This window comes from Mastomys coucha, unplaced genomic scaffold, assembly GCF_008632895.1.
Source record: "Mastomys coucha isolate ucsf_1 unplaced genomic scaffold, UCSF_Mcou_1 pScaffold15, whole genome shotgun sequence".
Taxonomy (NCBI): domain Eukaryota; kingdom Metazoa; phylum Chordata; class Mammalia; order Rodentia; family Muridae; genus Mastomys; species Mastomys coucha.
The window spans coordinates 164,657,135-164,679,451 of NW_022196897.1; the positions used below are offsets into that span (position 1 = coordinate 164,657,135).

Genomic DNA, 22,317 nt, shown 5'->3' on the forward strand with positions numbered 1-22,317 from the left:
TAAACAAAACTAACCGATATATCAAACATGAAAATTGTCCTTATGTATGGCTATCCTGTGGGTTTTGTTTGTTTGTTTGAGACCAAGTCCTATTGCCCCAGGTTGGCCCTGACCTTGATATATAAGTGAAGATGACCTTGAACTTTTAAACCCCCTGCCTCCACCTGGCAAGTGCTAGGATTATAGGTATACAAAAACCATTCCTGTCTTATGTTGGGCTGGAGGCTGAACCCAGGGCTTCATTCATGCTAGGCAAACACTGCCCACTGAGCTACCTTCCCAGCCCCTATGGGATAGTTCAGTCAGTACCTGTTGTCCTGATTGGGTTTTTTCCTGTCAACTGGCATCAAGCCAGAGTGATCTGGGCAGAAGAAGCTTAACAGAAAATGCTTCGATCCATTGGCTTGTGTGTACGTCGATTGGGAGCATGTTCTTGACTAACAGTTGATATGAGAGGCTTCAGCCCACTGAGGGTGCTACCATTCTTGGGCTGGTTGTCCTGAGGTGGATAAGAAAGCAAGCTGAGCAAGCTGTGGAGAGCAGGTTGCTAAGCAACCTTTCTCTATGGTCTCTGCTTCAGTGCCTGCCTCCAGGTTCCTGCCCTGAGTTCCTGCCTCCAGGTTCCTGCCCTGACTTCCTGCCTGCCTATCCTCAGTGATGAGTGTAACCTGACAGTTGTGAGATGAAATAAACCCTTTCCTTCCCTAGTTGCTTTTAGCCATGGTATTTATCATAGTAATAAAATCTGAATGGAGACAAGTAGGCATCTAGCCCTTCAGGCATTTATTGCTTCTTCAGGGCAAAAAATTTCAAATGCTATTTGCCTAGGTTTGTGTGTGTGTGTGTGTGTGTGTGTGTGTGTGTGTGTGTGTGTGTACGTACATGTTTATCTGTGCTCTCTTTCTTCTTTGAGAATTTCATACAATTATTCTGAGTGATATAACCCAGGCCCCATGTTTTCTCTCCTCTGTGGATAGTCTGTGAATTTCATGCAGAAAACTCGTGGAAATTATGAAAGGGCCACAGGAGGGGCCTTCAAGGGAGGGAGATAAAATGGACTGGTATAAAGGCTGAAAGGGAGTAAGGGAACAGGTAGGGTCAAATGGGGATGGAAGAGGGATGGGCAGTAGAGTAGGGAAACTGGGAAGGATAAGTAATACTAAAGAGTTTTTGGAAAAGTCCTATGCAAGCCAACTACTGTAGATGCTTCCTAAAACACATCTATATACATGTAAAAAAAAAAGCTAAAAACAGACTTATCGTATAACAATACAACAGAGTTCCTACCTCACACCAGAGGGGAACAGATAAAAAGCCAGGGCCAAAAATTTGGTATCTCTTTTGGAGTTGTTGAACTCCGAGGCCCCAAAGACCCCTACTCACTATAGACTATCTCCAAAGCCCTCAGCTGCCTTCTGGTTCTGAATAGCAGTGGATATGGAAGAGGGAGAATTTGCCTTCTGGGCTCGTCTGAGAGTCCCTCTAGCAAGAGCTCTCTTGGACATCCCTTTACATTTGGAAAAGGAAGAGGAGCATAAGGGAACCTTCAATCCCAGGAATCTGTCTTTATTTAAAGTTTCACACCAAAAGGAACCCCTGGATGTGTCCTTTCCTTCCTCTTTCCCACCACCATTATTCAGCAGGGGGCAGTCTTTCAATAGACCAGTTTTTTTATTAGATATTTTCTTTATTCACATGTTATACTATATCTCCTTTCCCAGTTTCCCCTCCAGAAAAAAAATTTAAAAACAACAACAACAAAAACAAACCCCTGTTCCCTCCCCCCTCCCCATGCTCACCATCCCACCCTCTCCTGCTTACTGGCCCTGGCATTCCCCTACACTGGGGCATAGAACCTTCACAGGGCCAAGGGCCTCTCCTCCCATTGATGACCAACTTGACCATCCTCTACTATACACATGCTGCTGGAGCCATGAGTCACACCATGTGTACTCTTTGGTTGGTGGTTTAGTCCCTGGGAGCTTTGAGGGTACTGAAAAAGAAAATTAAAAAATCCAACACGAATTTGCCCATGTAAACCTGGGATTGAAAGAGTTAAATTTGAGACCAGGGTTAGAGAGGATTGCTGAAAACCACAGGGGCCAGAGGATAGCTGGGCCAGGGAAAAGCTGACCAGGGGAGTGCAAATCTCAGAGATAAGGCAAGGAGGTGCCCAGCCGAGGCTCCTGAGACACGCCTGGCCAGACATTGAGTGATGGACCCTGGACCATTTGGTTTTCTTAAGTGTTAGCTAAGGGTCAGTATGAACTTTGAATAGCACTCTCCCCTCCTGCTAGGAATTTCACTTTTTTTTTAGGAATTCTCAACTCTGATCTGCATGAATGACATTCAAAATAGCCAATCATGTATAGCCACACCAATTCCTTTGTCTCCCCAGACCTTTTTTCCTATAAAATCCCCTAACCTCTGAGATTCATGGTCAATTCCTGGTCTCCTGTGTGAGATTGGGGGGTTGAACCAGAGCTCTGAAATAAAAATGCCTCATGTTTTTTTACATCAAGATGGCTTTTCGTGTTTCTTGGGTGCATGCCTCTAGGACTTGAGCAGGAACTCTAGCCGGAGTCTTTCAGTACTAGTTAGTTCATATTGTTGTTCGTCTTAAGGGGCTGCAAACCCTTCAGCTCCTTGGGTCCTTTCTCTAGCTCCTTCATTGGGGTCCCTGTACTCAGTTCAATGGATGGCTGTGAGCCTCTACTTCTGTATTATTTGGGTACTGTCAGAGCCTCTCAGGAGACCGCTATATCTGGCTCCTGTCATCCAGCACTTGTTGGCATCTACAATAGTGCCTAGATTTGATAATTGAATATGGGAAGGATTCCCAAGTGGAACAGTCTCTGAATTGTCCTTCCTTTAGTCTCTGCTCCATAGTTAGTCTCTACAACTCCTTCCATGGATATTTTGTTCCCCCTTTTAAGAAGGAATGAAGTATCCACACTTTGGTCTTCCTTCTTCTTGAGTTTCTTGTGGTTTGTGGTTTGTACTTTGTGTATTCCAATATTCTGGGCTAATATCCACTTATCAGAGAATGTGTACCATGTGTGTTCTTTTGTGATTGGTTACCTCACTAAGGATGATATTCTCCAGGTCCATCCATTTTCCCAAGAATTTCATAAATTCATTGTTTTTAATAGCTGGGTAGTACTCTATTGTATAGATGTACCACATTTTCTGTATCCATTCCTCTGTTGAGGGACATCTGGGTTGTTTCCAGGTTCTGGCTATTATAAATAAGGCTGCTATGAACATAGTGGAGCATGTGTCCTTATTACATGTTGGAGCATCTTCTGGGTATATGCCCAGGAGTGATATAGCTGGGTCCTCAGGTAGTACTATGTCTGATTTTCGAAGGAACCACCAAATTGATTTCCAGAGTGGTTGTACCAGCTTGCAATCCCACCAGCAATGAAGGAGTATTCTTCTTTCTCCACAACCTCTCCAGCTTCTGCTGTCACCTGAGTTTTTTATCCTAGCCATTCTGACTGGTGTGAGGTGGAACCTCAGGGTTGTTTTGATTTGCATTTCCCTTATGACTAAGGATGTTGAACATTTCTTTAGGTGCTTCTCAGCCATTTGGTATTTGTCAGTTGAAAATTCTTTGATTAGCTCTGTACCCCCATTTTTTAATTGGGTTTTTTGGTTATTTGGAGTCTAACTTCTTGAGTTCTTTGTATATATTGGATATTAGCCTCTATCAGATATAGGGTTGGTAAAGATCTTTTCCCAATTTGTTGGTTGCCGTTTTGTCCTATTGACAGTGTCTTTTGCCTTACAGAAGCTTTGCAACTTTATGAGGTCCTATTTGTCAATTCTTGATCTTAGAGCATAAGCTATTGGTGTTCTGTTCAGGAAATTTTCCCCTGTGCCTATTTGCTCGAGGCTCTTCCCCACTTTCTTTTCTATCAGCTTCAGTGTATCTGGTTTTATGTGGAAGTCCCTGATCTACTTGGACTTGAACTTTGTACAAGGAGATAGGAATGGATCAATTTGCATTCTTCTACATGCTAACTGCCAGTTGAGCGAGCACCATTTGTTGAAAATGCTGTCTTTTTTCCACTGGATGGTTTTAGCTCCTTTGTCAAAGATAAAGTGACCATAGGTGTGTGGGTTCATTTCTGGGTGTTCAATTCTATTCCATTGACATACCTGCCTGTCACTGAACCAATACCATGCAGTTTGTTTTGTTTTGTTTTGTTTTGTTTTGTTTTTTATCATAATTGCTCTTTAGTACAGCTTAAGGTCTGGGATGGTGATTCCACCAGAGGTTCCTTTATTGTTGAGAATAGTTTTGGCTATTCTGGGTTTTTTGTTATTCCAGATGAATTTGAAAATTACTCTTTCTAAGTCTGTGAAGAATTGAGTTGGAATTTTGATTGGTATTGCATTGAATCTGTAGATTGTTTTCAGTAAATGGCCATTTTTACTATATTAATCCTGGCAATCCACAAGCATGGGAGATCTTTCCATCTTCTGAGATCTTCTTCAATTTCCTTATTCAGAGACTTGAAGTTCTGAGGCCTGATTTGTGACCAATTATACGGTCAATTTTGGAGAAGGTACCATGAGGTGCTGAGAAGAAGGTATATCCTTTTGTTTTAGGATAAAAATTTCTTTAGATATCTGTTAAATCCATCTGTTTCATAACTTCTGTTAGTCCCACTGTGTCTTTTGTTTAGTTCCTGTTTCCATGATCTGTCCATTGCAGAGAGTGGGGTGTTGGAATCTCCCACTATTATTGTGTGTGGTGCAATGTGTGCTTTGAGCTTTAGTAAAGTTTCTTTTGTGAATGTAGATGCCCTTGCATTTGAAGCATAGTGGTTCAGAGTTGAGAGTTCATCTTGGTAGATCATACCTTTGATAAATATGAAGTATCCCTCCTTATCTTTTTTGATCACTTTAGGGTGAAAGTCAATTTTATTCAATATTAGAATAGCTATTCCAGCTTTTTTCTTGGGACCATTGGCTTGGAAAATTCTTTTCCAGCCTTTTATTCTGAAGTAGTGTCTGTCTTTGTCACTGAGTTGGGTTTCCTGTATGCAACAAAATGTTGTGTCCTGTTTATGTACCCAATCTGATAGTCTATATCTTTTTATTGGGGAATTGAGCCCATTAATATTAATAGATATTAAGGAAAAGTAATTAATTGTTGCTTCCTGTTCTTTTTGTTGTTCGAGTTGGAATTCTGTTCATGTGGCTATCTTCTTTTAGTTTTCTTGGAAGATTACTTTTTTGCTTTTTCAGGAATGTAGTCCCCTTCCTTGTGTTGGAGTTTTCCATTTATTACCCTTTGAAGGGCTGGATTTGTGGAAATATATTGTGTAAATTTGGTTTTGTCATGGAATATTTTGGTTTCTCCATCTATGGATAACTGAGAGTTTTGCTGGGTATAGTAGCCCGGGCTGGCATTTGTGTTCTCTTCGGGTCTGTATGACATCAACCCAGGATCTTCTGGCTTTCATAGTCTCTGGTGAGAAGTCTGGTGAAATTCTGATAGGTCTGTCTTTATATGTTACTTGACCTTTTTCCCTCACTGCTTTTAATATTCTTTCTTTGTTTTGTGCATTTGGTGTTTTGACTATTATGTGAAGGGAGGAATTTCTTTTCTGGTCCAGTCTATTTGGAGTTCTGTAGGCTTCTTGTATGTTCATGGGCATCTCTTTCTTTAGGTTAGGGAAGTTTTCTTCTATAATTTTGTTGAAGATATTTACTGGCCCATTACATTGGGAGTCTTCACTCTCTTCTATACCTATTATCCTTAGGTTTGGTCTTCTCTTTGTGTCCTGGATTTCCTGGATGTTTTGGTTAGGAACTTTTCGCATTTTGTGTTTTCTTTGACTGTTGTGTCAATGTTTTCTATGGTATTTTCTGCACCTGAGATTCTCTCTTCTATCTCTTGTATTCTGTTGGTGATGCTTGCATCTATGGTTCCTGACTTCTTTCCTATGATTTCTATCTCCAGGGTTGTCTCTCTTTCTGATTTCTTTATTGTTTCTATTTCCATTTTTAGATTCTGGCTGGTTTTGTTCATTTCTTTCACCTGTTTGATTGTGTTTTCCTGTAGTGCTTTAAGGGATTTTTGTGTTTTCTCTTTAAGGGCTTGTACCTCTTTACCTGTATTCTCCTGTATTTCTTTAAGGGAGTTATTCATGCCCTTCTTAAATTCCTCTGTCACCATCGTGAGATATGATTTTAGATCCAAATCTCACTTTTCCAGTGTTTTTGGGATATCCATGACTTGCTGTGGTAGGAGTACTAGGTTCTGATGAAGCCAAGTAGTCTTTGTTTTTGTTGGTAAGATTCTTGCATTTGCCTTTTGCCATCTGTTGATCTCTGCTGTTAGATGTTCTTGCTGTATCTGGCTGGAGCTTGTTCCTCCTGTTGGTCGGTAAGCCTGTGACAGCACTTCTGAGGGATCAGCTCTCCTTTGACCTCCTGAGTCCTGGGGTCAGAGCACATCCTGGAGACAGGCTCTCCACTTTCAGGAAAGGTGCAGAGAGGACTATGGATCTGTTGTCCCTCCTAGGTGTAGTCTAAAGTAGAAAGGATCCTGTCCTGGCTGCCCTGCCACTTGTGAGGCCTGTGCCTCCTGGCTGGTCCTGCCTTAGAAAGTCACCAGAGAGAAAATGGAGATCTCACCCAAGTCCCTGTGTTAGAGCACTCCCTGGAGGCAATCTCTCCACTTGCAGGGAAGGGGCAGAGAGGGCTATGGATCCCCATCACTCCTAGATGTAGAGAGAGGTAAATTTTTTTGAATGTTACATTTTTATAAAGATTTTTATCAATGCTTATAAAAATGCCAAGCTCCGAAGTGTGCAGGCATTCAGGAAACAGAGCCTTGGAATCCCTGAGGTGGCTATGAAGCAGGACATGGTCAGTGGCCTGGAAGCATCCTCATCACCCTCAGCCCTACCCATACCCCAAGAGGATCACCACCTGGACTTGTATTTGCAAAGCTTAATTTTGCTTGTTTCTGAGTCTTCTTGGAATGGAGCTGGTGTAACATTTCGCACCTGGCTTCTCTGTGGCTCAGCCTCGCAATTCTTTAGGCTGGTCTGTTGATGGCTTTAGGAATATTACACGTTCACCCTCATAGTGTTCCCTACCTCATTGGGTTGGGAGACAAAGCCACTACATTCATCCACCCTGCTGTTAATGACATTTGGGTTATTCCAGATGTTTGCCTGTTATAAAAAAAAAATGCCATTAGGAACTCTTTAGTCCTTGAAGGTTTTTTGCTTGTTAGTTTGTTTGGTTCGTTTTCTTTTCCTCTGGTGTGGAACTGAGGCCCATATGGATGCTTTCATGGATGCTTTTAAAGAGTTTTCCAAATTACTTACCTTGGTGTCAGCTCTCCTGGAGCTTGGCAGTTCTGACTGCTCCTTAGTCTCCCCCTCCCCCTCGATCTTGTCAGTGACATTATTTTTAAAGTTTTTCAAGCCGTTGTGGTCTGCATATAGAAAAACCTCATCTCAGGTCACTTGAAAACCAATGACAAGGACCGTCTCTTCCTTCTCTCACCGGCCATTTGTACGCACTCTCACCTTCACAACATGTCAAACTTCCGAGGTAGTAACTGCCAGGAAAGAAAAAGTGCACATTCTAAATAGCAGCGTTTGGTCGGTACTCTTCAACACGATGCCTTTTCAGATCCACTTCATGAAATTATTCCATGGATATTAATTAATAATTCTTTTAGGATTACGGATATGTGTATGGGTTTGCTCATATGAGTTTCGTGTCTGTGGAGGCCAGAAGAGGGCATCGTATCCTCGGGCTATTGTGAACCATCCGAGGTGGGTGCTGGGAACAGAACTCTGTTCTTCCTCAGGAGTGGAATATACACACTCTCTACTGCTCCAGCCATCTCCCCAACTCAGAAAAACATTATAGGTCAGTTTATTAACATTTTCACCTAGTATCTTATTTAAGGATACTTATCTTGTTACTTATTTAAGTGTCATTAAATAAGATACTTAGTATCTTATTTGTATCTGTTCTCATCCTCAAATCTTGAAGGAGAAAGAGAAACAAGAAGTTCATCTGTTTTCACATGCCATGTGGCTGGCTGCCTCAGCTGTCAGGCCCCGGACACTGTGCCATCCCTGCTGTACTGGCTGGTCTTGTGTGTCAATTTGACACAAGCTGGAGTTATCACAGAGAAAAGAGCTTCAGTTGAGGAAATGCCTCCATGAGATCTAGCTGTAAGGCATTTTCTCAATTAATGATCAAGTGGGGAGGGCCCATTGTGGGTGGTGCCATCCCTGGGCTGGTAGTCTTGGATTCTATAAGAGAGCAGGCTGAGCAAGCCAGGGGAAGCAAGCCAGCAAGTAACATCCCTCCATGGCCTCTGCATCAGCTCCTGCTTCCTCTCCAACTTGCTTCTTGGTCATGTTGCTTGTGCAGGAATAGAAACCCTGACTAAGATATCTGTATAGATGGACTGTAATCTCAAATTGTGAACCAAACTAAAGCCATTCTCCCTTAAGCTTACTTATGTTCAGGTATCTTGTCAGAACAATGAGTTAATTAGGAGAGTGTATGGGTCTGTCTGCCTCACCTACATACAGCATTAGCATCAAGAGCTCATTATGCCAGGATATTGGAAATAAAGTGTCTTATCACTGTATTTTCATCTAGATCATCCTAGACATTCTCAGTACTGGGCCCTTCTGTATAAACTTTGTCATTTTGAATGGAATGCATTGGACTTGTGCTTCTTGTCTTACAGTTTGACTGCTTTGCTGTCCTCTTAGTGATATCTTCTGCACAGTGTTTAATGAACATATTTCACCAAATTATTCTAGAAATATTTCATGTTTTTTTAATGACAATAAGATTGTCTCATTATTTAAATATATTAATCCTAAATCTTCAATTCTTGGACCTTCTTATAATTAACTTAGTAATTAACTAAGTAATAAAATTATTCTAATTTTAAAAATTATTTTGGATTTTATAAAAACATTTCATTGAAGGGGAAAGAAAACTTGCTTTGTAGTTCTTTTTCTTTTTTTTTTATTGGACCGTTTAAAGTCTCTAGTATAATTCTGAGTTATTATATTCTTGTTTCTGACCTCAGAGGGAATACTTCAATATTTCATTGTATGGTAGAGTATGAGGCCAGCTTTATGTCCATATTTTGAGTCTAAGGAAGGTCTCTGAGGTTGGGAACGTTTTAATCATGAATGGGTGCTGGGTTTCATCAAATGTTATTTTTTGCATTTGTTAGAAATGACTATGTCATGTGTCTTCTTTTAGCAGTCCATACAATGGTTTCAGATACTGGATGAATAATTTCTCTGGAAGGAGCCTGACTCTCTGGCAGGGTTCTTTTTTCCTGTGTACCCCAGTCTCAGATTTACTAACATTCTCTGTAGTATTTCTGTGTCTGTCTCAGAAGAGGTTGCCTGCCATTTTTATTTCCAGGAATCACATAGAAATTATGCATAGGGTTATCCTGACCTCATGAATCAGATTCATAGAGTTATCTTGACCTCACAAAGCAGGTTCATAGGGCTAGCCTGGCCTCATGAAGCAGACTGGTTATTCAGCAGTCACTAGGGTAAATCAGAACATGGCAAACTAAGAAAAAAAGTAAAAGTAGAGACCAAGCAAGAGACCTGCCAAAGTTTCTCTTAGGAGAACTTCTTTGTCTATCTATTCAGCAGGTATCTTTTCTGTAGCACACTTGGTACCGCCGAATGCGGAGGCCTCTCCTGGGAGCATGTTTCTTCCTTTAAGTCCTAGTTACAGGTTGAAAGTGTGTAGTCAGGACCTTTTCCCTGCCATCCCCCATGTGCCCCAGGGCTTCAGGTCTGTGTCTTCCTCTTCTCCTGCTTCTCCAGGGTCGCTCTCTGCTGGGACTCCTCCCCAGAGCCTTCTGGATGAGGGTGCGTCCTCTCTTCTCCTTCAGCATTTCTGATATCGCTCAGTCTAAGCCTCACGTCTTTCCACAGGACAACCCTGGTCATTCCTGCCAGGGAGGCTCTTCAATTCAGGACAGAGGATCTGCCCTAACCTATGAGTAGCCACCTGCATATAGCTGTGCTTTTATTCATATTTTAATATCTAGAGACTAAATATAGTCCTTAAAGTGCTCAGCCTTGCAAACTATGAGTGTGGATTGATACAGTTTGGTAATTTTTCCCCGTTTTCTCAGGATCATTCCACCAAATGGGATGAGGCCCATCAAGATTTGGGTCTAAAAACAAGGTCTGTATGATTCTGGTTACCAAGGATGCTGCATGCTGTGGGCACGAGGCTGTTTTTTTCTTTGTTTGTTTGTTTGTTTTTCAAGACAGGGTTTCTCTGTGTAGCCCTGGCTGTCCTGGAGCTCACTCTGTAGACCAGGCTGGCCTCGAACTCAGAAATCCACCTGCCTCTGCCTGCCAACTGCTGAGATTAAAGGCATGTGCCACCACCGCCTGGCTAGGCACAAGGCTGTTGACAGAACAAAGTCTGCAGTCAGACAAACACTGATGCCAGTTTGGCCCAGCAAGTCTCATGTACTGTCCTGGGTGCTTCATCACTATCACTGGTAGGGCAAGTGAATGAAGGAAAGCCAGAAGGTGCAGTTATACTCGGTGGATGACAGCGACCAAATAGAACTGTCACCTCACCGTGAGATGATTTCTGGAAGTTATTCCTGTCTTCATCTGCTTCCATCTCCAACAGTCTTTTAGAACAATTATTTCTTGTTTTCATGAAAAATTAAAAGAACCCAAAGTGTTTATTCGGTGAATCTTCTGTTGGGGGACAGAATGGATGATGTTAGTAATTGAAAGAACATGAGTTAACTTGTAATTTGGAGCCTTGGCTGAGGTGACTGGAGATGCTAAGCCTCTGTGAGGAATGATTTGGAAGGTAGTCCTCTCAGGACCTTGAATCTGAGTGGGTCCGACAGGACTTTGACATGGATAGAATCCACAAGGCCATACACACTGACTAACTTTTCACTTATGTTTAGGGCCTGAGCCTGGTTCCTCATCTCCTGCCCTTCCATGACTGCTCTGAGGGTAGATATCATGGCCTAGAGTCAGGACAGTCATGCTTAGAAAGGACAAGTGATGGCATTGTGAACTTGGTGTTAAATGGTGGAACTGCATGTCAGTGCCTTCCTGTGCCATCCGAGTCATGATGTGTGGACTTGTCTTTTCCAAGAGATCTGTAAAGAAGAGAATTACTTGGGTAACAAACAGCTCTCATACAAGGTATATGTTTTTTTTTTTAATTAAGTTTATTATTATAGTGTGTGCATGCATGATCCTGGTGTGGCAGTGACTTTACACCTGCCACCGTGCACTCTGTCAGAATACGACTTTGTGGAGTTGATTCTTCCCTGCTAGACATGCCATTTGGCTGAGGTCACATGGTCTCACACTGTCACCAGATGGCATTGCTGCTTCCTCAGGCACACCAGCTCCCCTGGACAAGGACCTGCAAGGTCTTATGAAAGTTTAATGGATCCAAGTGCATGGTGACCTGAGGTTTTTGTTTTATTGGTTTGCAGCCCTCACCAATACCAGATGGATAAATTAGTGGTGAGTTGTCCTGCAGGGGCTGTTGGCTTGATGGACAGCAGGCTGAAGGGTCACTTTTTCTTATTTGTGGTTTGTTTTTATAGGGGGTCTCCTATTTACTTTTTCCTTATGACAGTTTCAAGTTTGCCCAGGTTTGCAGGGTTTTGAATAGATGGTGGGATTTTAGCTCACAGGGAGCTGAACAGCCCTCAGTTTACCTCCACATAGAAATGGCTTGATTAAGCCTGCTGTTTACCCTAAGCATGGTCTACAGGGGACTCTCAAAGGTTTAGAAGAAAAAGCCAGCTTGCAGAGGTACATGGGTCCTGGAGGGTCCTCTTCTGGTTTCTTCACTTGTCCCTGATGTTAATGAGTGTGTTGTCACATTCCACTAGGGAGTGCCCAGTGTTTCCTACAGAAACAGAGAGAGAGAAACCGGGACAAAAACACACAGAGACAGAGAGAGAGAGACAGAGGAGACTGACAAAGAGATAGAGACACACACAGAGGATAGACACAGACAGGCAGACGGACACAGGCACAGAAAGAGAAACAGGCACAGATAGACAGAGAGACAGAGAGGAGAGTGACAGAGAGACAGAGACAAAGAGACAAAGACAGAGAAAGAAAAGAGAAGAAAAGGTGAAGGTGGTGTTGTGTTGCTAAAATTCCTTCCCTCATAAGATCCCAGCCAACAAGCTGAAGAGCAATCTGCAAAAGTCCCTCCCCCCTCCTCCCCGGGGAACCAATAGGGTTACAGCTTCCTCACATAGCCCAGAGGAGCAGCAGGCTACAGGGTGCTCTTCCTCATGTAGCCCAGAGGAGCAGCAGGCTACAGGGTGCTCTTCCTCATGTAGCCCAGGGGAGCAGCAGGCTACAGGGTGCTCTTCCTCATGTAGCCCAGGGGAGCAGCAGGCTACAGGGTTTCCTCACATAGCCCAGGGGAGCAGCAGGCTACAGTGAGCTTTTCCCTGCTACCAACAGGCTACAGCTGGAAAGTCTTAATCCAGCATAGATGCAGCATTCCCTGTGACTGTGTAGACAGAAGGATGCCTTCTCTCCGGTGGCCCCTGTGCTCTAGCCCCTCCCAGAGGCCTCCTACAGTTAAGGTAGATCAGCATACAACAGGTGATAGGGAACAGCTGCGACCCACCCCACTCCACCCCTCTGTGAAGAATGTAAACAGTTAAGGAGCTCCATTGAGATGATGGTTTTGCTGGGGAGCTCAGAACTTCATCAGAACTCAAACGCGGTGCACTCTGGCTCCACACCAAGTAAAACAGGCCCGCAGGTCCCTTTCCCGGGGGTCTTGCTGGCTTTGTAAGAGGCCCTGCTCTGGTGTGGAAGCTGGCTCACCAGTAAGACCAGCTTGCTGATGGTCCGAACCCTCTGTGGGATGCCATGACAGCTGTGCTGGGTCTCCGTGGTGCACAGGGCCCAGGCTTATCTCCAAAGCAGTTTAAACTGTGACCTGGAATGGGAATGGGCCAGACCAAGGGGTGGGGGAGAACTGTTCTCAAGGAGAAGAGTATCTAATGTTTGTTCTAGACACCAAAGAAAAGAGAGAGGAGATGCTTGTCACAGCAAGGGGTGGCAAGCACCAGTGGAGAAGGGTACCAGGCTTGTGAGCTTCCCAGCCTCTCAACAGAAGAGCTGTGACAGGGGAGGGGCCCCAAACCCTGCTTCACCAGGACGTGAAGTCATGAGGTGAGGAACAGACCAGGTCCTGGTTCTTAAGACCATCCTGTTCTAGTGGGAAGGGGGCAGATGGCCAGGGCAGAAAGCTCAAATGACTACTTAGCCAGTGTGTGAAAGCCACCGCAGAGAAGGGGTGCGGGGGAGCCGTGCCTTGGTTCAGCGGGCACTCAGGTGGAGAGTCCTCAGTTCAGTAGTATTGGGTGTGTTGCAGAGAAGAGCCGCTGCAAAGGCTATGAGGTGGCCATGACGGGACACAGAAGCGAGGTGTGAGTGTAGTCCTCCGTGTGGCTGGAGAGTACCGCGAGGTGTGAGTGTAGTCCTCAGTGTGGCTGGAGTATACCGCGAGGTGTGAGTGTAGTCCTCAGTGTGGCTGGAGTGTACCACGAGGTGTGAGTGTAGTCCTCAGTGTGGCTGGAGCGTACGGCAAGGTGTGAGCGTAGTCCTCCGTGTGGCTGGAGCGTACCACTCAAGGCAAGTGGACTGTCTCTGAGGGGAATCGGCATTGGGATTCTCCGTGGGAGCCTCCAGAGGGCTCTGCCTGAAAGCCACTGAGCTTGGCCTGAGTTTTTGACCATTTCTCTTTGGACGGTTGGAGAGCAGGAATGGATGCTTATGTGCCTGAGGCCAAGGTAGCACTTGCCACCATTGGTGCTGCAGATGGACAGGTCGAGGCAACTGTGGAAGGACCGAAAGGTCTAGAGACATTGGCAAATGCTCTGGTTGCTTTATCATGGAGCCTATGTCTGGATATGGTCTGGACCCCACGGAATGGAGGGCAGTGTTAGATCCTGAGTGTCCACCACATACAGTCAGTTCAGGAAGATCCCTTCCAGAAGAGAAGGGACATACATGGGTGACATCTGGCTCAGCTATGGGCCAGAGGAGGATGTGGACATCCATCCATCCTGGGGTTTAGTTTCTGCTTTCCTTTGTGGAACTACACCTCATACTCAAGTCCACGCATGTGCTACACTGGGTTCTGTGGCATCTATGGGAGCTCTCACGGCAGCCTTCATCACTGGGTGATTTTTAAAATGTTTTCTTCACTCCAGAGGAAACCCTGTGTCCATTCATCCATCACAGAATCGCACCTTGCTTCCTTCCTCAGTCTGGGAGCACCCATGCCTCTGGATTATCCTGTTCTGACCATTTATACAAATAAGAAAGTGCGTGTGTGTGGTATGTGTGTGCATTATATGTCTGTGTGTATATTTGTATGTGTGAGTATGTGTGGTGTTTGTGAGTGTGTGTGTGCATTGTATGTATGTGTGTTGTGTGCTATGTATGTGCAGTGTGTGTGGTGTGTAAGTGTGCCTGTTTGTGTGAATGTGCCTGTAAGGGTGCTTTGTGTATGTATATGTGTGTGGTGTCTGTGTGTATGTTTGTGTATGTGCACATATGTGTACATGTGTGGTGTATATGGTATGTGTACATTATGCTTGTGTATGTGTTGTGAGTATGTGTATGTGCATTATGTGTGGTATGTGTGTGTGAATTGAGTGTGGTATATGTGTATGTGAGTGTGTGTGTGTTGTGTGTGTGCACTGTTTATATTTGCATTATATGTGGTGTGTATGTATGCATTGTGTGTGGTGTGTTTGTGAGTGTGCCTGTGTGTTAGTGTGGTGTGTATAGTGTCTGTGTATATGTTTGTGTGTGTGTACATGTGTGTACACATGTGGCATATGTGGTGTGTGTGTGCATGTGTATATGTGTGTTTGTGTGTGTGTGTGTGTGTGTGTGTTTATGTGTGTGCACATTTGTCTGCATATGTTGGTACGGAAGCCCATCCCATGTAGAGGCCAGAGGAGGACATCAGTTGTCCTGCTCCATCACTGTCTGCCTGATTCTCTTGAGAATGAGGTCTCTCCCCATCCTAGAGCTGAGCTGGCAGCCAGTGAGTCCCAGCTATCATCTTCCTGCCTCTGCCTCCCACAGTGCTGGGGTTACAAGCCATGCACAGCCATGCCTCCGGTTTTACCTATGTGCTGGAGATTTTACTCAGAGCCTTATACTCACAAGCCAAGTGCTTTGATTGGAGCCATCTCTTTAGCTTGGTGTGTGGTCTTCTGTGATTTAGGTATTTTGCTTGGCATCCTGTTTTCAGGGTTCAGTCATGCTGCAGTCTGTTGACACTCTGCTCCCCTTATGGCTGAATCTGCCTATCTATAGATTTACTGCTGAGCTTCTGGGGCATCTCACCACACAGCTATTAGGAACAATGCTACCACGGATAACTACTTGCCAATTTCATGTGGATCCTGTCTAAGGGAGCTGCTAGCCTCTGCTTTTGAACCCCAATTCCAAGTCTCAGGTATGTGTGAGGCTCATCTCCACCTCACCCTCATTCACAGTTGACCTAGATGTCTCTGATAGTCACCATGTTGAGGAGTTAACCATGGCAAAGCTAGCCACCCCTCAGAAAAATGAATGGGCTCATGAACGGGGTCCCCACAGAGGGATGAATGGACTCAGGAGTGGGGGTCCCCACAGAAGGGTAAATGGGCTCAGGAGTGGGGGTCCCCACAGAGGGGTGAATGGGTTCAGGAGCAGGGTCCCACAGAGGGGTGAATGGGCTCAGGAGGAGGGTCCCCTTCTCTGTCTTTACTCAGGCTCATTTCAACCTGGAGCAAGGGCTGGCCGCCTTGGCCTTGATTACATTTGCCTAAAGCATGAGGGAAGAAATTATTTCCAAGGCTGAGACCCGAGTAGTCTCAAGGGACTCAGTTTGGCTGAGACATTTAAACCACATTTGCAGGCTTTCCTGCTGGGCTACAACCATGATCAAAGACCCTTTGTATTGTCCCAGCAGCTGGAGAGTGAGGAGTCTGAGGGAGGCAGTAGCTGAGCCAGTCTCTGCGGTGTGCACAGAGCAGCTGACCAGAGTGTGCCTTGCTTGTCTCCAGTCTGGGCACCTCTGCTTTGGGTGGCTTCGGGAACTGGTGCAGGTTCCTTCCCTGGAGTGGCCCGAAGCCTGTGGTGTTCGGCCCCTGTGGGGGGTGTCTAGGTACGTGCACATGGAGTTCAAAGTCAGAGGATATCTGGTGTGTTCCTTTGCAGTTCTCCAGTGAATTGCCTGGAGCCAGGGTCTCTCCGTGAACTCCTAGCTCACCCTTGCGGCAGGATGGCTTGCTTGCCAGCAAGCTCTCGAGATCCACCTTTCTGTGATGCTCAGTGCTAGGGTTACAAGCTTGCACAGCCGTGTTCAGCCTTGGAGATCCAAACTCAAGCTTGTCAAGCAAGTACTTGACATATCGAATCATTGCCCTGGCCTTTGATTAAATTCTTATTAAAAATAAGTAAAGGTGCGAGGCGGTGGTGGCACACGCCTTTAATCCCAGCACTTGGGAGGCAGAGGCAGGCGGATTTCTGAGTTCAAGGCCAGCCCAGTCTACAGAGTGAGTTCCAGGACAGCCAGGGCTACACAGAGAAACAGCCAGAGTTGACAGGAGTGTAGTTCGTCTTGCCCGTGGGAGCTTCTTCACACTCATGCATCAGTTGAAGACAAAGCTCAGTAAGGTGTGCCAAGGACTGAGCACAAAGACAGCCGGCGTCAGAGGCTCTAACCTTGCTTTGCGACAGTCGAGGTCAGGTTCATGCCACAGTGACATGGACAGCTTGTGACATCTAGTCCATGCATGTGACCATCTATCCATTTTCCGTGTCTCTCTAGAGTGCCCCATGGCACCCAGGGATAGTACAGCCTCTTAGTCCCTCAGCCTCCGGCAGCCAATCACGCTTTCCATGTGTGTAGCTTGACCTATCTATGAACTCTCTCACACACAGTCTCTCACAGTTGGTTTTTCATGGTCTTTTCCCCTGGGGATGGATCTGGGTTGTAGAATGAACCAATCTGTCCTGGTGAGTCAGTAAGCCCAAGTAGGCCATGGGGGAAGAGTTCAGTATAGAATTACTTACCATCCCAGCACTTCCAACACTTCAGATGCCTAAAAGACCTGAAGGCAGAAACTCTGAAGATTACGACAGTGCAGTGCCTCTCAGCAATGCCACAGCAGCCATAGGGGCCAGCTCCTTAAATAGCGGTCACATGGGCTCACAGATGGGACATGACCTCACAGTAGCATCTTGTGACCTTTGATTGTCTTTGTTCAAACTTGGTTGGTGCCTACTGGTTCTCCATTGTGTTAGCTTTCCAGTAAGTCATTCCCTGCTGAGGAGACCACAGAGCCTGCCTCAGTTTTCCCCTGAGTCCTTACCTCTGTGAATTCATCCTCTGATTCTTTCTAAAGCATGTGTCAGGTGCCTCCTCCAGACGGGGGTCACTAAAACGAGTGAGAAAACAGACGATGCCAAGTCTATGAGATAGCATGCTTCCAGAAGGCTCGCACATTGTGTGTGTGTGTGTGCGCGTGCACGTGCACATGTGCACATGCACATGTGCACATGCGCGCGCACACACAGAGTTGAGGTATGATGTGGGGTGCTGAGGAGTGGAGTGGTGGTTTAGGGCTGAGTTGCTGTATGAGGTACTGAGGTCAGTGTTTAGGACCTCTGTGGGGTGCTGACCTCTGTGGGGTGCTGACCTCTGTGGGGTGCTGACCAACCTCTGTGGGGTGCTGACCGACCTCTGTGGGGTGCTGACCTCTGTGGGGTGCTGCTGGAGTTACCAGCAGTGTTTGCCTCCTCCCAGGAGGAGGAAGTGTTATTTGTGGGTTTGGGGAATAGCCTTCTTGTCGGGCTGCCAACCTGGAGTCCAATGCTGGGGAGGAGCTTGAGGAAATCTGTGAGGACATGGGAGAGATGGGGACATTCCCAGGGTTTGAGGACAGAGTGGTACCATATAGTCTCATAGGTAAGGGAATGTGGATATGTGCAGAAGGCATAGAGGGTGGGCGTTGACGGGGCCAGTCCGATTTGAGGAAGGTAGACACCATGAATATCCTGTTCTGGTGTCTTGTCCTCTTGCTGTCTCCATCCCTTGCCCCGAGACTGCACACAGATAGAATTGGTCTCATCTTAAGATGGATCATAGCTGCAAAAGACAGCGTCAGGCACCAAGAGAGAAATGAGTGGCGCTGGGTGTCCACCCAGGTCCCCGTGGAAGCTGAGGAAATGGAGCCCCCAGTGCAATGAGAGATGGGTGAGCTGGCTCTAGGGAGAGGGGAAAGGGGCTAGCCATGCCTTTGCCTAGTAGCCTAGTGGGCTGGACCTCTCTGGACATAGAAGGGCCATTCCTCACAATGCTGGCCATCTTCAAGGTCACCCAGAAGATGGCCACCATCAGAGTTGCTGGCCACTCTGGTTCTGTTGGCGATCTCCATCTCACCTCATTGTTTCTGTGACAATCACCAAAGGAAGCAGGGCCAGCAGGCTGGGGAGATGGAAAACACACACACACACACACACACACACACACTACACACACACTTACATACCACACACACACCACACACACACACACACACATAAACACACACACACTCACACACACACACACACACATACACACCACACACACATACACACACACACCATACACACACACACACACACGCACACACACCACACACACCACAAACACACCACACAAACACACACACACCACACACACACATACCACACACACACATACCACACACATAAACACACATCACACACACTCACACACATACATGCTGACACACACACTCACACACACACATACACACACACCACACACACATACACACCCTACACACACTCACACACACACGCACACACACACCACACACACACCTCTGTGTGCTTCTTGGATCCTTTGCTTCTGCAGGGAAGGTCTCTCCCCAGCAGAGTGAGTCCTCTGGTCACCAAGTTGATAACATTTGTGAAAGAGCCCATGCCCGACAAGCCTTCAGGAACGCTCTGTGTCCTGGAAGGTTCTGAGAAGTGCTTGTACTTGGACCAGTTTCCATGGGCGAACTTAGAGCTGGAAAAATCCTGGCTTGCTTGCATTTGTTTCTTACCTACTTACTGAGCCCTGGCAGGGCTCTGCTGGACTCGGTTTTAGGATTTTTCCTTAATCTTGATCCTCATGGTCAAATAGCCATGGTGGATGTAAGATGAATATGCCTGTAATCCAAAAGCGAATTCTAAATTGAGCTAAAGGTCTGCTTTCAGGATGGGCAGAGCCAAAGATCCACGTCATAGGCTGCAGTTGTGTTAGTGTGGGAGAATAATGCACACCTGAGCCCTGGGGGATGTAAATGACCAACTGGGACCTTCAGCCAGCTATTTCCTGCCTTTATGAAAGGAACAAATAGTAGTTTTTTCCTTAAGACATTTTCAAAGGGCCAACCAAGAGCAACAATTGTACTATGAACCAAGTCCAGTTTTTTTATCAGTAAGGTTTTATTAACACATAGTCACATTTATTGACTTGCTTATCCACCCTGGCACAGTCTCTGCTCCCACAGGCTGGCTAGTTGGCTGGCACCCAGCTAGGTAGTCAACAGACCTCTTGACATCTGTTGCTTGGCCTTTGGAGCAGATATCTGCCCATCACTGACCTCAAAACGAGAAAGGGGCATGCCTTTAAAACACAAACTTTCTGGCTTAGAGTCTTCCAGCGTTAAACAAAGCAAGATACTTGCTTTTGTGTATATAGATGTGTACACGTGTGTTTTGCATATGCAGATATGAGAATGTGTTTTTGAACATGTAGTACACATGCAGGTACATGTGTACTCAGGTACATGTCCCACAAATGTGTGAGGGCCAGAGGTCACCCTCAGATGCCATTCTTTGGGAGCTGTCCCTATGTTTTTGAGAAGGGGTCTCTCTGGGACTTGGGGCTCACTGGTTAGGCCAAGCTGACTAGCCAGAGAGCTGCACGTGTGCCCTGCCCCAGCTGACTTTTTATGTGGACAGTTCCTCTTACATGGCAAACACTCCATTCATTGAGCTGCCTCCCTTGCCCCAAGATACCCTCTTTTAAGACCAACCTTTGCTTGTCCGCAGCTGTCACTGGCATTATGGAAGGAGCCCACCTTGCTTTTTGGTTTTAGAAAGTCCAGACACTTGAATTTTGAATAAGACTTTTGCTTAGATTTGCACTGGAGTCCTGAGGTCTCCCTAAATGGTTTCTCCCCTAATCCCACTTATTCTGTAAGGCATAAATTTTAGAATGTCTCTACAACTGCTTTTATCCCTTGTGAAGATGTAAGTGGCTTCTCGCCTGAGCCTTTGTCTCAGAGCTTGCTCTGACAAAATCTAGAAGCATCTAAATAGCAGAAGGAGTCCTGGTAAGAACAATTCCCTTCTTCCTCCTCCCGTCTAAGCTCCTTCCTCCTCCCGTCTAAGCTTGTGCTCCAAGCTCCTCCCAGCCAGAGTCACAGATCTGCACTCGGACTTGCCTGGAGGCCTGGCGACCATTGGCAGAGTCATGGGCTGATCCTGAGCGGATGGCAGTCTGGTTAGAGCTCTGTCATTCCCACAATTCATCTGAGTGGGAGAGGCTGCCTGGGTGATGCCTCCACGTTCCAGAGTCAGGCGTGGCAATGATGACCATTTTTCTTGCCTTAACTTCAATATTAGTTCTGGATACAGGGCCTTGGGCAGCTAAGGGAATATGATAGCGTAGAGGTTTGCAAAACCCTCACCCCTGGCAGTGGCCACTTCCTGCTTCTATCCTAAGCAGTGTGATTATGAGAGACCTGTAGGGGGCGCTAACCCTGCGTCTGAAGGTTGTGCTGACCTGGCCCTGTTTAGCCTTTCTTGAGAATGTGTGACACCATCCAGCTGTTACAGTCACTTGGCAGTTTTCCAGGTGTGGAAGCCACAGAGGGGGTGGTTCTGTGTGTGATACTTGAAACATTTCGAGTTTGATTTTGAAGGTTCATATCCTGCATGGTAGGCATTTAGGGATGGCTGTCAAACCTTGTGCCTGCTGCCTTAACACAAGAAATGGGCCTCTTGACCCCTGATGCTTCCCAAAATTTTGTTCCAAATCGCGTTGGTGGTTTAGTCCCCCCACGTACCCATCTCCCACTCCCTTTTCTCTCTCATAGCAGCTTGTGATCAGCTGGGGGGAAGGATACCGGGGTTAGATTAGGCCTCTGGCTCCTATCATCCAATACATCCTATCATCCAATACTGCTTATGATCAGGAGAGTTGCTGTACATAGTCACAGAGTGGGAATGTTTCTGGAGCTGTTAGGGTTGCAGTCTGGGTCCTGCAGCCCTGACGAGCCAGTTTTGGCCACCAGTTTTCAATGGGACAATTAAGACAAAGTAAAATCAGAGAAAAGAGATTTATTCAGTGTGGCCACCCTGGGGAGTGGCACAGACCCCCAAGTCCATCTTTGTAGTCCTGATAGGAGATTTAGGTTTAGATAGAGGGCAAGAGGTCTGTATGGCTTATCTGTCCTGGTCAAGGTGTGGTCCCGCCCATCATTGACAAGTCATTGTCTCAGGTCCTGCCCATCACTGACCCATCACTGCCTCAAGTCCCTCCCATTACTGACAAGTCCTTGTCTCAGGTCCCACCCATCATTGACCCATCACTGCCTCAAGTCCCTCCCATTACTGACAAGTCCCTGTCTCAGGTCCTGCCCATCACTGACCCATCACTGCCTCAAGTCCCTCCCATTACTGACAAGTCCTTGTCTCAGGTCCCACCCATCATTGACCCATCATTGACCTATCATTGACCCATCATTGTCTGGGCTCCAGCATCTTCTGCAAGGAGGCCTCGATAATCCATCAGAACCGAATGAAATCCTTTCCTTGGAGGTAAGTTCCTGTGGCTGGCTACAGGATGAGACTCTTGGGGAAGAAGTCATAATTCTGTGGAGTCCTTTCTCTCATGGTTTGATAGCTGGACAAGGGGACACAGGTTTCTGCAGAATATCTTACTTTCTCCTAGCACTGGTACAAGAATGAAAATGGTGCTCCACCTGCTGGGGCTGGAATAAGATAGAAGGTTCTAGTTCATGTCAGGAGTACAGGGCAGAGCATAGCACATAGCAGGTACTGTGTCCACTGCCATGTCCTGTGGCAGAGTCAGCCTTCAGCCATCTATCTACTGGTGGTCTGACATCTACCATGTTCTCAAGGCTGAACTTATAGGAGGGCCGTCAGTGAC

The 22,317-nt window shown here is 46.1% G+C and overlaps 1 protein-coding gene across 1 annotated transcript in view; it reads left to right on the forward strand.

Annotated features, from left to right (window-relative positions):
* Phactr3 (phosphatase and actin regulator 3) overlaps window positions 1–22,317 on the forward strand; it is a 215,404-nt gene that overhangs the window by 94,007 nt on the left and 99,080 nt on the right. The window lies entirely within an intron of this gene.